The sequence below is a fragment of the Ixodes scapularis genome, unplaced genomic scaffold (assembly GCF_016920785.2).
Source record: "Ixodes scapularis isolate PalLabHiFi unplaced genomic scaffold, ASM1692078v2 PGA_scaffold1__304_contigs__length_218370807, whole genome shotgun sequence".
Classification (NCBI taxonomy): domain Eukaryota; kingdom Metazoa; phylum Arthropoda; class Arachnida; order Ixodida; family Ixodidae; genus Ixodes; species Ixodes scapularis.
In genome coordinates this window covers 141,520,678-141,534,836 of record NW_024609846.1, presented here as the reverse complement: position 1 = coordinate 141,534,836, position 14,159 = coordinate 141,520,678, and the positions used below count along the sequence as shown (strand labels likewise).

At 45.7% G+C, this 14,159-nt stretch overlaps 1 pseudogene; it reads left to right on the top strand.

Annotated features, from left to right (window-relative positions):
- Positions 1-1,305: 1,305 nt before the first annotated feature.
- On the top strand, positions 1,306-13,919 carry LOC115324782 (annotated as a pseudogene).
- Positions 13,920-14,159: the final 240 nt, after the last annotated feature.

The following is a 14,159-nucleotide window of genomic DNA, read 5'->3' as shown; positions in this document are numbered from 1 at the left end:
TTAGTTCACAACGTTAAATTATCACTGTTTATATTGCTGAGAGTTTTCACTCTTCGCGTTTACCATTGCGACTGCCGTCGTTCAGCCGGCAACGTTGCTTTCTTTCTCCCGTGTTCTGTCGCTCTCTTTTGCGATCTTTCACTCGGGACCCCGGGTGTCGGCGCACGGGATTTACCACTCCTCCTCACCCACCTTTACCCCCCTGGTCTTTCCCAGTGTGTCGAACCGAAAAAAATACGGGTTCGGTTACGGTTCAGGTTCAGGTAAATTTATTTTGTTCCGGTTCAGTTCCGGTTTGATTAATTCGATCCGCGAACCGGTTCGGGGCGCTGAACCGGTTCGCGAACCGGTTCGGAAATTATAAATGACAAATTGCAACATCAAAATAACAAAATCAAAATAACATCAAAATAACATCAAAATAAAAAAAAATTGCACCATCACGTTCTAGAAACGTGTTATGAAATGAGCACACAGCAGCATTTAGGATTTACGAGATTGTAGGAAAATGAAATCCCGTGACGCGCTTTTTTTTTTTTTTGCACAGCTTTTCAATTCTTTTTCTTCCGTGCAAGCCGCGACCAGCGCAATACTGGTTCCTATGTCAAGATTCATGGATGCAGCGTTTGTCAAGATTCATGGATGCAGCGTTTATATTCCTAAGACTGAGTGGAGAAGAAAAATATGTAAGCGAGGTGTGTGTCAGTTGACGGCAGTTAAAAAACAAATGGCATTGATAGCACATTCATTGTCAACAGCGCGTGGCCGAACCGCTTTGACATGAGCCGGTAACCGTTATTTTTTTCCCGGTTCAGTTCCGGTTCGGGTTCATCGCGATAACACTATAACGGTTCGGGTTCGAGTTCAGTTCCGGAAAAAATACCGGTTCGGTTCCGGTTTTCGGTTCGGTTCGGTTCCGGTTCGACACCCTGGCTTTTTCGGCTCCTCTGCAGCTAGTGCGCGCGCGAACGTTTTGGCGGGTTTTCCACTTCTGGTTTCGTCGTCTCGGAGATAAGGCGTGAGTACCTCATCGTATTCATTTAGCCCGATATGTATCCTATTTATGTGCGAATTCGGCTATACCGCCATTGTGTACTGAGGCATGTCGTAGCGTAGTAGCCCGCGTTGACTGTGAGTACTGCGCCACCATGCCTGGATCACGGCCGGCATACGCTTGCGAGAAAGCCTCCCGAGAAACAAGAACTTTACCGCTTCTTGAGCATGCGAGCAAGGACATACAGGAGGCCGAGTGCAACCCCAGTGATCGTCGTCTCGAGCAAAGTAGCACGCCTGCCGCTGCTGAACATGCCCGCGGATCCCCGATTGGGCGAAGTGTTCCCGTCAATGGTGCCTCGAGTGCTGACTCGCCCGCATATCATCTCTACCGCCAATACCCCAGGCGTGAAGGGGCAGGTTACAACCAAGGCCGTTCGTTTGCCGAGTTAGCTGAAGGCGGCCCGCAAGGTTTAGATGATTCCGAAGGCAACGGGGATAGTGCTGGAGAAGGCACAAACGCGCTCTGCGAATTCCAGGATTCCTTGCGGGATTGGGCTATATGAGAGTGGGATTAAAAGAAGGTTACTGACGGCTCTCTTCAAGATATTAAGCAGCATGGCAAGATGCTCAACAAGCTCTGCACAATCCTTTCAGTCCACGCAGTTATTGCACACCCGTCCCTCGTCGAACAAGCGTTCAACACACTACCTGACCTCCTGGCCTTCGAGAAAAAGTTGGATGAAGAGAAGGCTCCACGTCTTGTAAGTATTTTACTTTAATACTGCTATACAGCTGTGCGGCTGCTTAAAGGGTAACTTGGCTTAATTTCAGTTTAAGAGCACACTGCGCAGTTGTCTTTTGCATCATATTGAAAACCACATGACATAATCCCCTGAAAAGTTCATTAGACATTGTGCGTAGAGAAATGTTTTGAAGGGTATGCAGCTGTTGTTCGGTTTCTATTAAGCAGCTGACCACCCAGTCAAGTGAGGTAAAAATCGGGGCGCTTAATTAAAAGCAAAAGATGCCAGAGCGAAATGATCAGCGATGACGCGCAGTTCTGCAGTGGCTGCTGAAGAAAGAAGCCCGGTGATCCTCGCTAGAGCAGTTCCCATTTCTGCCGCGAGAAAGCGAGCAACGAACCGGAGATGCAAATAGCAGGGAACATGCGGTGCAGTGAAGAGCTCCATCAGTAGTGCTGTATTTGCGTGGCCAACACTGCACTAGTTGCGTTCGAGACATTTTACCACAAATATTTTTTTCACATAAGCATGCCTGGGTTATGCCATGCTTTCCTGAATTAAGTTACATTCACTCCAAATATCCCATGCTGTCTTTTTATCCAGGTTCATGAGCTCAAGCAACTCGGAGGCAAGAATGCAAGCAAGGCCACGAAGCGGAAGCTGACGTATCTGCTAACTGATGAGCTCGCTGCACAGTTCTCGTGGATCGGAAGACAGGGAAAACTCAACTTTTCAGTTTTAAAGACTGCCACTGCAATTACTGGTCAGCCAGAAACTTGAGAAAATGACTATTGCGACGTCAAAAAAAGACTAAAGGTTTACTTTTATATGCACGACATCACTTCTAAAAAGCTCTAAAATCAATTTTTTTAATATTTGTCCATCTTCCATGTAAATAGTAGCTTACTTATTTTGACAGCAAGAAAGAAGCCAAGTTTGTATTCTTTACCAGCTTTCCTGTGAATGTGAAAACATTTTTTAGCTATTTTTATCTCAGACATTGAAGTAATCAATGCTGAATGTTTACCTCCTTTTATGCTACTTACTAGGCCAATGGCAAAATATATAGTGTAGAGGTTTCTGCGCGACACAGGGGACAATTACAAGCGAGTAGACACGGACAAGCGCAAACTTTCAACTACTTTATTCGTGCGCAATCGACCACGAACATCCAGAAAGAGCATGCGCAGCACGCTACACAGACGAAAAAAAAAATAGATAGTAAAGTCATCCACCAAGACACATTCCACGATAGTCATTATCGAACCAGCAACCCGGATAAAAACTGCACTTCACTTTCAAACAAAGAAACCGAGGTATCGCTAACACAGCCATGGCTCTTCTTTATATAAAAAGCTTTCATCAATTCTCTGGCTGTGCTGTCTTTGCTTCTACCCAAGATCCTAATCTCCTGAAATCGCGCATCACACCCACAGTCGGCACAGTGAGTAGGCAAGTGTGCATTGCCTTTATTCCTGATCGATAATTCATGTTCCCGTGCGCGGTCATTAACGCAGCGACCAGTTTGACCAATATATACTTTGCCACACGAGAGCGGAATCTCGTATACCACCGCTGTGGCACAATCCACAAACGGTCGGGCGTGCTTTTTGTTGCAACCACTCGTCTTTTCTCTTCCCGAGGATATCCTCGGGCAAAGGCCCGCAAGCTTGCGTGGCGCAGAGAATACAAAAGGTACATTGTACCTATTCGCTACCTTCTTGAGGTTGTGGGACACTTTATGTATATATGGCACCATTTCTGATATGGGCCTCTCGAGCCAGTCACAGTGCCTGGGAAGACATTTTCTCTTGAGTTGGACCCCTCTGGAAACACTGAGGCAACAACAAAAATCCCTCTCACTGCTCTTCCCTCACTTGAGTAATTTTGTCTTTTTACCAGGTTAGCATAAAATGGACCTGGTTTATGTTTTGCATAATTCTGTACCTTGAATCTTTAGATACTTTGCCCATTTTGAATAACTTGTGTGGCCTGTCATTCCTTTGTAAGATGCACATTTTTTTCAAGCAGAAGCAAGTTAGACACTAGACAGCATAAAATCGGTCTTGCAGTGTATGGCAACGCTGGCTTGTGCTGTGGATGAGCAATGTAGCCGGTGCGGTATGACTATGGTGCCCGAGACGCGCTTCTGACTGGTGAGTGGTAAGATGTGACAACCGCAAAGCAAGCACTTCATGCTCTCAATCGTCACCAATCTGGAAGTTGGTGGTGGAAATACCAGAACACCAATGGATGTAAGGTTTTTTGCTGTTGCGACGTTTCGAACCGTGTCTGGATAGTCTTTGTCAGCTGACTGTCTGCTGAGCGAACTGCAACAGGCGTTTGCCGCAGCTCCTGCTGTGCCACCCCCAGGGTCGCAACAGGGAACAACATGAAGGTGTATGATGCCACGAGTCGGAAGACGAAAAGCCAAAAATAAAGACTCAATAAGCACACCAGCTGAAGATGCGTTCCAGGCACCGTAGTATGACTGCTAGGTTTTTTTTTTTTTTAAGTGCACAAGGCAGTAGTTATTGCACAAGCGCATGTTGGTATGATTCTTACCCGATTATGAATGGGGACGGCTAAGGACTCGACTCAGGATCCGTGGGTTCTGCCGAGCAAATGTTTGCTCCATGTGCTCTGAGCTGCCTTGCACTAACATGATCGACCACCGATCCCCTTTCTTTTTTCAAGCATTTTTGGGTATCGTGTTGTTAGTCATATGCACTAATCTGGTTTCAGATGCTGCAAAGAAGTCCAGGAGGTAAAGATGCCATCGAGGACACAATCAAGTCTTGGCTTCGGCACGCTCCTCAAAGGGCCAAGGGCCAAAGGTGCAAAGCACCTGAAGAGGACCAAAATGAAGGTACGCTTTTCATGCATGTGTAGCCATAGGGCTTTGAAAATGTTGTTTTTATGAGGCCAGTGCAAAACAAATATGATACCGTAAAATACCGAGCATCTGCCCACTCAATACTAAGCACCCACCCCAAAATTTTGCAACATCTGAAAAAGAATGCACAGTACACACTGTGGGTTAGCTATTTTAGCGAAAAGTCCTCATCGAGGTAACTACCCACGCCACAGTCCGCTCTTTGCGCGGCTACGGTCGGGTCCGTCCATTGACTGCCTCTTGGCTCCGGTGGACGAGAGACTGCACCAACACAGTAAGTCCATTTTTGACGTGTTTATTGACTCATATGCCAACACGCTTTGCTCTAGGACAGTGAACGTCTGGGCGCTGGCTCAATTGCCAGAATCATGGTCGGTTTCCCGCGCTGCCGCAATACACAGATTCACGGGAAGTTGGAAGCCCACAAAGAAAAACCGAGCTCAATAGAGCAAGAGCTTCCGCCGACTAGAACCCCCGGCACAAAAAAAAAAAAAATTGGCTTGCTCTTTATGTTTATACAGCCTTGATGGAGATGCGCCTCAACGGGTAATCGGTCTCTTAGCTGTAGATGAGAAATTTAGCCAGTGCGGTACAACCGCTAACCTGGGATTTTTAACGTGCATCACGCAGTAGTGATCACACGAACGCGTGCCGGTACGAAACTCATCCAGATCGAAACGGGCGGGGGCGGCGGGGATCGAACCCAGGAGGTTCCCAGCGCAAGCTTTCGCTCCACGCTCCGAGCTGAGACGCGTTAGCCCACTCGGCCACTTCCTCCCTTCGCCCCCGGCCCAGGGTTGGGGCCGGCTTATATAGCCTTCCGGGAAATGGACGCGCCTCGGGGAGGCTGGTAGAAGTTTAGCCCGGAAACGGGACGCGTCCACAATCACTTCCAAGGGTGCGCCGGCGGCACTTTCACCCCACGAGGGCGATGGGAGAGCCGTCCCCTTCGGGGAATACGGCCTCGAATCCTCGCATCCAGGAAGCCGTCGCTATGATGGCGATGACCCCCCATGGCCTGCACGTGGCTAGGTCCTAGATAGGGCAGAGAAACCTAGTGATTTCCACAACAGATAGGAAAAATTGATACCTAACGAGCGCCCATTCCCCAATTTTTGCAATTATCTCCTTATCTTGAGTGGGCGCTTGCTCGGAATTTTATGGTAATTTATCATCCCATTGATTACTACAACCATGTTGCTTTAACGCAGTTGAAGGTTTTTCAACCCCCTCTGTGGAACAGTGCTAATGCGTCCCATCCCAGCCTGAGCCACTCATTTCCCCGTCAGAGGCTGCGTTTCTTTGGGGCAAAACCCCTGGTGGTTAAACAAATCAGGAGACTGCCACTATGGCATTGCTCGAATTTGGGCCATAAAACCCCAAATTTGGATTGCTTTGCAGAATCTCATTTGTTAGTGTACCCCAGCTAACAGACGGGACGGAGGAAAGGAGACAAACAGGCGCTAACTATGGTGCCCGGTACCCCGTCCATGTGCTGTTTAGCTTAACAATACTTTTTTATTGTTCTCTTACTTAACCGCTACAAGCCGACAATGTCCTTCTTAGCATTTATTTTTCGGCTTCCAGTTGAATAATGTAACGCAGCCACAGTTTCTTGTTTATTGACCTGCCACTTCTTACTTTTCTTTTTGTGAAGGCGTATAATGCGTACCATATTTTTATTCTTTTTGTGCACTCCTTTCTGGTTAAATTTTTGCACTATATTTGGGCAATACTTTTTTTGTCTAGAAGATAAAATGTACTCCCCTTTATCTTTGAATTTCTAGAGTCGGATTGAGAGGCCTTGCAGCACTTCCGACGCTGGAACACTGTCATCAGCAAGGGGCAGAGTGCCAGCGGGGAGTAGGAGGTCAAAAGAGTTTTCCTTTGTGTGCGTCTCAGGTTTTTCTTGCAAACTTTATATATATCAGACCCCAGCCGTTTCTTTTTTAAGCTCATTATGCCAGGCCTCTTGTATGTGCATTTGTTTTCTCTTTCATACTCTCCTTTCACTGCCTCTGAACATCGTTTATGTGCTCTTGTGGATTTGCACTGCAATCTTTTTTTTTTTTTTGAACGTCTAATTTCAGGCGGAGTGACTTTTTTAAACTTTTTAGCATACAAGTTTTTGCTGTGCTTTTTTTTTCACAAAAAAAAGGTTTTTTAAGGAAGTTGCATATAGTGTGGTGCACCTTGCCGTGGTTAGCTACCCTTGGTAATGTTGCAGTAAAATCACTGTGATCCACTGTGCATTCCAGCTGAGGAGTTGTTTTCGAAGTTGTCTTTGATGACAGGTGAAATAGATTTTAATAGAAAATTTAAAAATTTTAGGTTTGAATTTTTGTGAAGAAATGCGTTCTTTCTTACGCTAAGCATAACATTCGTCAAGGTCGTAATGCTTGTATGGCAGTGTTTATTCATACTGTGATATTTTGAACATGTCTAAGTTTAGACAAAGTGAATGCTTTTGAAGGGGTTTGCTTGGAATTTTTCGTTAACATGCTATAGTGTCGCTTATTTTTGATAAGATGTCACCAAAGAGGCTGCATATAGCATGGTGTACCTTGCAGGGGTTAGCTACTCTTGGTAATGTTGAAGTAAAACCATTAATTGCGATCCACTGTGCGTTCAGACTAAGGTGTTGTTCTCGAAGTGGTCTTTGATGACATGTGTTACATTTAAAAAGATTTTGGTTTGAATTTTTGTGAAGAAATGTGTTCTTCTGTACCTTTGGCATAATGCATGTCAAGGTTGTAACGCTTGTAGGACATGTTTATTCATACTGTGATATTTTGAACATGAATAAGTTCAGTTGGAGTGAATAATTTTGAAGGGGCTTGCTTGGCATTTTGTCTTAACAAACTATAGCATTGTTTATTTCTGGAAAATATGTTACCAAAGAAGCTGCATAGAGTATGGCGTATGGTTGCGATCCATGTGCAGGCGATTGTCAACTGCTTTGTACTGGCAGCACCGGACAGAAGCGGCCATTTATGCACATTCTTAATTCTCAAAGGCTTTGCGAACCAGGCGCAGAAGAGCATCCGATAACAAGAGTAAGCCGCTACTGCATTACGTGCCAGGACGGAATGACCGACGATCCCATTTTCCTTCACATGAATCATGACTACCTCGCAAGGACTGCATGTTTACCCCTGGTAACATTGTTGCAGTATGACCATTGTGATGAACTGCCTGTTCCTACTTTGTTTATATAAAGCTGTTTAGGTGTGTAGTTGCACTTAAAAAGTGTTGCTTTTAATTTTTGTGAATAAATGTTCCTCCTAACTTTTAGCATATGGTTCTTTAGAGGTACAAAGTTTGTACAGTATAGTGTTCCTCGTTATTTTTTTTTAATTTTATTAAATCTTTTTAGAGTTAAAGGAAGTGACCATGCTGTTATGCATCGTCTAGAGAGTGCAGCACAGTTAGCATGAACATGCCTTTGCCAACTTTTCCTCTTTTACAATGACAAGCAAAGCCATGTCATCAAAACGATTTATGTGGTCGAAAGGGCTCAACTGGGACACAGCATAAGTGATAAAACGTTGCGTCTCAAAAAAAGTGGTGATGTGTTCTTTCTAACTGTGTCATATAGTATGTACTTAACATTTATGTGTCACTTTTCGTGCCACTTGTTAAACTTGCATGTGAATCCTCTCAGGAAAGCTCTTGATTACAAATTCATGATATTTTTCCTTTACCCGAGCGTTCAAAATGACCAAGATGCTGCTAAATCAAGGTGCTCCTCTTGGAATTACCCTTTCCTGTGCATGTCAGAGGTTTCGTGAACCATATATTTTCTCACTATACCCACATCTATTTCTGGAAAGAGTACATCCTGTCATGCCCGTGGCAACCAGTCATTTTGGTTTAGAGGGAAACCCTGCAAATAGAGGTCTATAAATATTGTGACTCGAAATGGTGAAATGTGCTTAGATGGTGAGCATGTTAATTTTATGCTCGCTTTTCCTGCACAGCTTGTTAATTTAGCTCGGTTGTATCCTGGGCCTTCTCATTTGCTAGTTTCTCTTAAGCCACCGCAAAGAAACAACCTTTTTTAAAACAGCTTAGTTATGGGATTTGCATCCCACATAATGCATTCCCACCCATCTCTCCCCCCCCCCAAAAAAAAAAATAAAACAAAAATAAAAATTAAGAAATATTAATTGCATGGTACTGATTTGGAGTTTTCCCGAAACTGGCCCTTAGACACATTTAAGTCATTTTTCGGGAGAACTCAAATGGGTCTCAGGTCTTTAATATTATAGATTGTAATAAGGCTGCATAAAAAAAGCTTAGTTTTCTTTTCAATGCCCTTTTAAAGCCACTATAACTAGTTGCTGCATCAACTGCAGAAAACTGCATGAACAGACCTTAAGAAATAAATGTGGGAAAACACGAGAAAATATGGCTAATGAAAGTTCTGGCATGCATAGGGCAAGGCATTTTGAAGGGAGCATCCTGACCGGTACGGTCTAGGTGAGCTCCAGTTTGGATAAAAAAAAGGATGTCCCGTGGATGTCCGTTATCCATAAAAGGTTATTCTTTGGACATCCGGTGGATATTTTAACGGGGAATGTCTCTTTCTGATCATCCGAGGGACGTCCGAAAGTCCGATTTGGATGTATGTGGGATGTCACCTGGATGAACAATTTCTTTGCACAGGCCCATCCTACGGACGTCCCCAGTACGTCCCTGAGATTTCTGCGGATAACCTACGGACGTCCCAATGTTCATTGCTGGATGTCCACCGGATGTTCCTTGGATATATATTGTCCAATGGGAAGGCTGGACGAAAGGTTTACGGGCACTGGAGCATAGCCAACCTCCGGTGAGCCTGCCTTGGGGCACAGCCGAGTTGAAAGGGTCATTTTTGAGAGAAACGTATTCCACTAGACTCTGCTGCCCTCATCTACTTTCTTTTCGCCTTCTTGTTTACGAATGGCTCGTCTCAGTTTATCTTCTTTTTTTATTTTTTGACATCGAAGCTGTATTGGGTATTTTCCCCAGCAGTTGGGCAATCTGGTGCGGTCTCTCGCTGCTCTCAGGTGCACAGCTCATCCCTCCTTCCTCCGGTGCTGGCCGGAAGAGAGAGAGAGCTTTGCACACGGGCACGTTAGAAACACATGTTTGCAAGTATGTCCTCGCGGCATCAACATCTTGCTCAATTGAGGTTCCCATAGCCATAATCAGATTACGACGCCTTGCTGATTACGGTCGTGCCCAAACATACCTCAGGTAAGCAAGATGGCAGCGCCCTGAGTCTGTCCTTGCAAAACTTGTATAGGCCCTGCTTGCAGAGCCACATTATAGCATTGCTTTTCCTTTTGCTGTTAACTCTGCATTAGCAGGGAAAGGGTCACATGCGCGAATTTGCTCCAAAGTTATGAGAACAAGCGGTTTTGCCGAACGGCTAGTTTTCGGCGGAACGCACTTTGCGCATGGCTAGGCTGTGAATATTTCAGACTAATTTGTCTGTCATCAGTCAAATTCATGCAATGCCTGCCTCATGCTGTGCAGTCATAATAAATGTCTGTGTACTCTGTTCTGTCTATACAGGTACGCAGCCAACAGATCCTGCATTCGGGATGTCGCTGGCCGCTTCAACGTCGCAGAGAGCTCCCTACATCGAATGATGAGGCGGGTAGTAGACTTCATCCTGAGCATTGGTCCGCAAGTAGTGAAGTTCCCCAGTGACCTTCAACAAATGGCAGAAGGCTTCCAGAAGGGTAGAGTTGTAACTTTTTTTGTGCTACTTGTAGTTGTTCACTTTTCGAGGATACAAACTGTCTTACTTTAAACAGCCTACGTAACTCACACTCCTTGCGTTGGTTTATTGTCACGTGGTTTATATAATAAATTTAGAGGAAAAGGTCTTCCATCATTTCATGCAATTCAGCCCCCTGAGAATGGCGGGACATACAGACCATCACTTGCGATCTCGGTGGGGCAAGCCTTGCCGCCTGCACTTTTGACTTCACAACAGTCATTTATTTACATGCTTTACCATATAGGAGACGTCAGTTGTGTATCCCAAGGAGCATATGAGTGAACTCGAATCACAACCAGGTAGGTTATTTGCGCAAGTTCACATACACCGAGGAGCTGAGCTGCGGTTGACATCACAAGCCATGGCGTCGGTCTGCATGCACCACGATTACACACACTTATAAGAGCTTCACTTTTCCGCATTAAGCTAGTCGGGTCTGCAAAGTCGAAGCTTTTGCCTATTGTCGAGCAGTGCATGGTAGACGAGTTTGGTTTTTATTTTGCGTCGTGTTTTAAAACGTCCATGCTGGTTCATTGAACACATGATCTCAAATGCATTGAGGTGCACGTGATAAGAAAACCAGTTTTGCATCAAGTCTGTAGCAATTCCATTTATAAAAAGTGTTTCCAAGACTATTGGCGAGGCTTGGCTTTCATTGAACATTACAGCTATTTTTAAACCACCGCACCACTCAGGGATTCCCAGACTTCCTAGTGGTGTCTTGTACAAGATAAATTGTCAGGGCACAGACGTGGACGGTCTCCCCTATGGGTGGTTTCACGTTTTGCCATTTTACTTCTAATGCATAGATTTGAACACGGTGGAAGAGTACAGAAGGTGTCTGGCACAGCGCCGATTCGCAAAAGAGTGAGCGTGGTAAAGGTGTGAGCGCATGCCCTCCGCACACCGTTAGATGGCGCAGCAGTTTTCGGGTCCGTATGGGGCAGTGGCACCGAAGGGCCAGTCGGAAAAGTTTGACTGGGTACGGGCCAGCTCACGGCTCAGCTATCAGATCGGGCTTGGAGTTCAGAACCACAATTATGAAAGGTGCAGGCCGGGCTGGGTTTTGCATTCATGGCTACAAGGCAGCCCTGGTATTGTATGAACATCTCAAAAAGCTGTTCCAAGACTACAGTAACAAAACAAATGTGTTGTGCTAGTTCTTGGTTTTTTTTTTTTTTTTTTTTTTTTTTTTTAGGATGCTACGTTTAGGGGCAGGAGACTTTTCAAAAGCGTGTGTGTTGTTGAGCGGCGTGGTGGTCATATTCGTTGCCTCCGGTGCCGCATTGTGTAGCCAAAGCTTCTCTCTCGTGAATATATGCGGATGCACAAAGGCACACTCTTGTATTGGAACGCCACCTGTACATACCAGTACGACCGCATCCACAATACGAGGAAAGAGACTGCTTTCCTCCACATTATTGTCTTGAGGCCCATTTTCTTTCAAAGCGCGCACAAGCCAACCATGACAAAACGGGGACTGTAAAAATTAGTGGTATGCGGCCGTGCTGGACTGACTGTCGGAAATTGGCAGCAAGCCGCAGGCGGGGGTGGGAGCCAAAGTGACAGTGGGTCGGGCTGGATCGGGTGGTTTAAAATTGACACATGCAGACCTCTAGGCCGTAACAAGTGTTTGTCGTGTCAGGGCAACAAAACAATCTCCTGTGCCGCGTTTCACTGCCTAGACGAGCCCCTATACCGAGTTTCTTTCGAGATTTGTACTGCGGTGCACAACGGCCATGCGTCAGTTCTGACGTGAAAATGTTTTGCTGTTCTAGTGCCTAAAGATGAGGAATGGCTGCGCGTACGACAACTAGCTATTCTAATTAGATCGTGTTTTTTATGCGTCAGATTAGGTCTGTGAGACAATTTGCGCCTGATCTTGTTTCTAAAACTTGGACGGTGCCGTATACAGTGTTAAGGTCCTTCCGCACATCTACATTTGAGCGCGTTGCGTAGCGGCAACCGGATGCTTTACGTTGCGAAGAGCGCTTGCGCAAAGCTTGTACGCACAGTTGCGTTAACATGCAGTCAAGAGCCAATAAGAGCGCGCTATCGTCGATAGCGACTCACCAATAGTAAGCGAAATCCGCGGCAACATGGCGCGTCCAGCGACAGTGTCGAAGTGTTCGATCTTGAGGCAATCCCGCTGGCTTCCGACATTTTATCAAACTTGAACCATCGCAGCCTTGGAAACGCGTCGTTACCTCTCCCCAAAACAAAAAAGCTAGTTCTGCGAGCGGAGAATCGGTCCATCGGATACGCCTCATCGAGTGGTGCAAGCGAACACGTGACCCTACTGTCCTTTCTCAACACTCCAAAGAGTTGAGCGAGTCTCCACTCGCTTGCGTTGCGCTACTGAGAGTTGTGGGAAGACGCTCGTTGCATCGCAAGCGAGCGCCCTTGGCCTCAAGGACGCAGCAACGCACTCAAATGCAAATGTGTGTATGGGCCTTAAATGTCCTGATGAAGGCTTTTTTGTTTGAAATAAATTATAAAAAAAAAGTATTATTAGTTATGTGTTCAAAGTGTAGATATCGGGAATCAGTAACTTTGCTAATGGTGTACACTGTTATATTTGCCGCCGCCAGGGCCCAGACGTTTTGTTACTCAGGTCTTTGACTAGATTGGCTTTTATTGCCAACCATGGCCTTTCCAAAGTGTATGTCAACCTACTGAAATAGTTTCTGGTTTGGCATTCGGTATTATTAGTTTTCCTGTTGGCATGTGCCGATGGTGGTGCCTGTATGACAGACAAAACATGTGTTAAAGCTGTTATTATGGTTATGCAAAGCTTAAAAACCTTGCTTTGTAATTTTTGAGGCTACTGGCTGATAACAATGCCACATTTCTGTTATGTTCCACTGTGCGAAAAACTGGCAGAAGTGCACCTGTGTTGCTAACAATTTTGATTTGACAAAGTTTCACTGAATGAATCATAGTAAAATTGTCATTTAGTGCAGGTCTCTGGAGGCTGGAGTTCCAGGCACCGTAGGGTGCATCGACGGTTCCTATATCCCCACTCACGCCCCTGCTAAGAAGATCCGGTCCACCTACGTCAACCGGCACCACTTCTCATCTTTTACACTGCAGGCGGTTTGCGACCGTCGTAAGAGATTTGTAGACGTGTCCACCGGCCACCCTAGCAAAGTACACGATGGGAGGGTGTTCCGCACGTCAAGCATCGGTGCAAAGCTCCCTCAGATATGCAGTGTCGACAAGTACCACATACTTGGCGATGCTGCATATCCCGTCAGGGAGTATTTGCTGACGCCGTATACAGAAACTACGGGAAGCCAACCAGGAAGGAACGTATTTTCAATGCAAAGTTTTCAGGAACCCGAGTTCTGATTGAAAATGCATTCGCTGACTTGAAGAATCACTTTAGGCATTTGAAGCAGCTAGATTTCTGGGGTGTTGACTTCTCAACGAAGTTTATTAGAGAGTTTTAGTAGATCGTTCCCATGACTCCGATAACGGTATCCTGATACTTCGCCACCGCCTCCCTTGCGCATGCATAGTATCGTTGTCGGGGCTATCGGAGGTATCGGAACGATCTACAAAAACTCTCTATTATTGCATGTTGTGTTCTCCACAATCTTTGTGTTGATGGTGGCGACGACACTGTGGAGGAGGACGAAGACGACAGCGCACCACCAGTCCGCAGAGTGCCAGACGAACATGAAGATTTTCCCAATGAAGCTGGCTTGCGAAAGCGTGGCGAGCAGAAGCGAAGGGCGGTGCTTGCGCA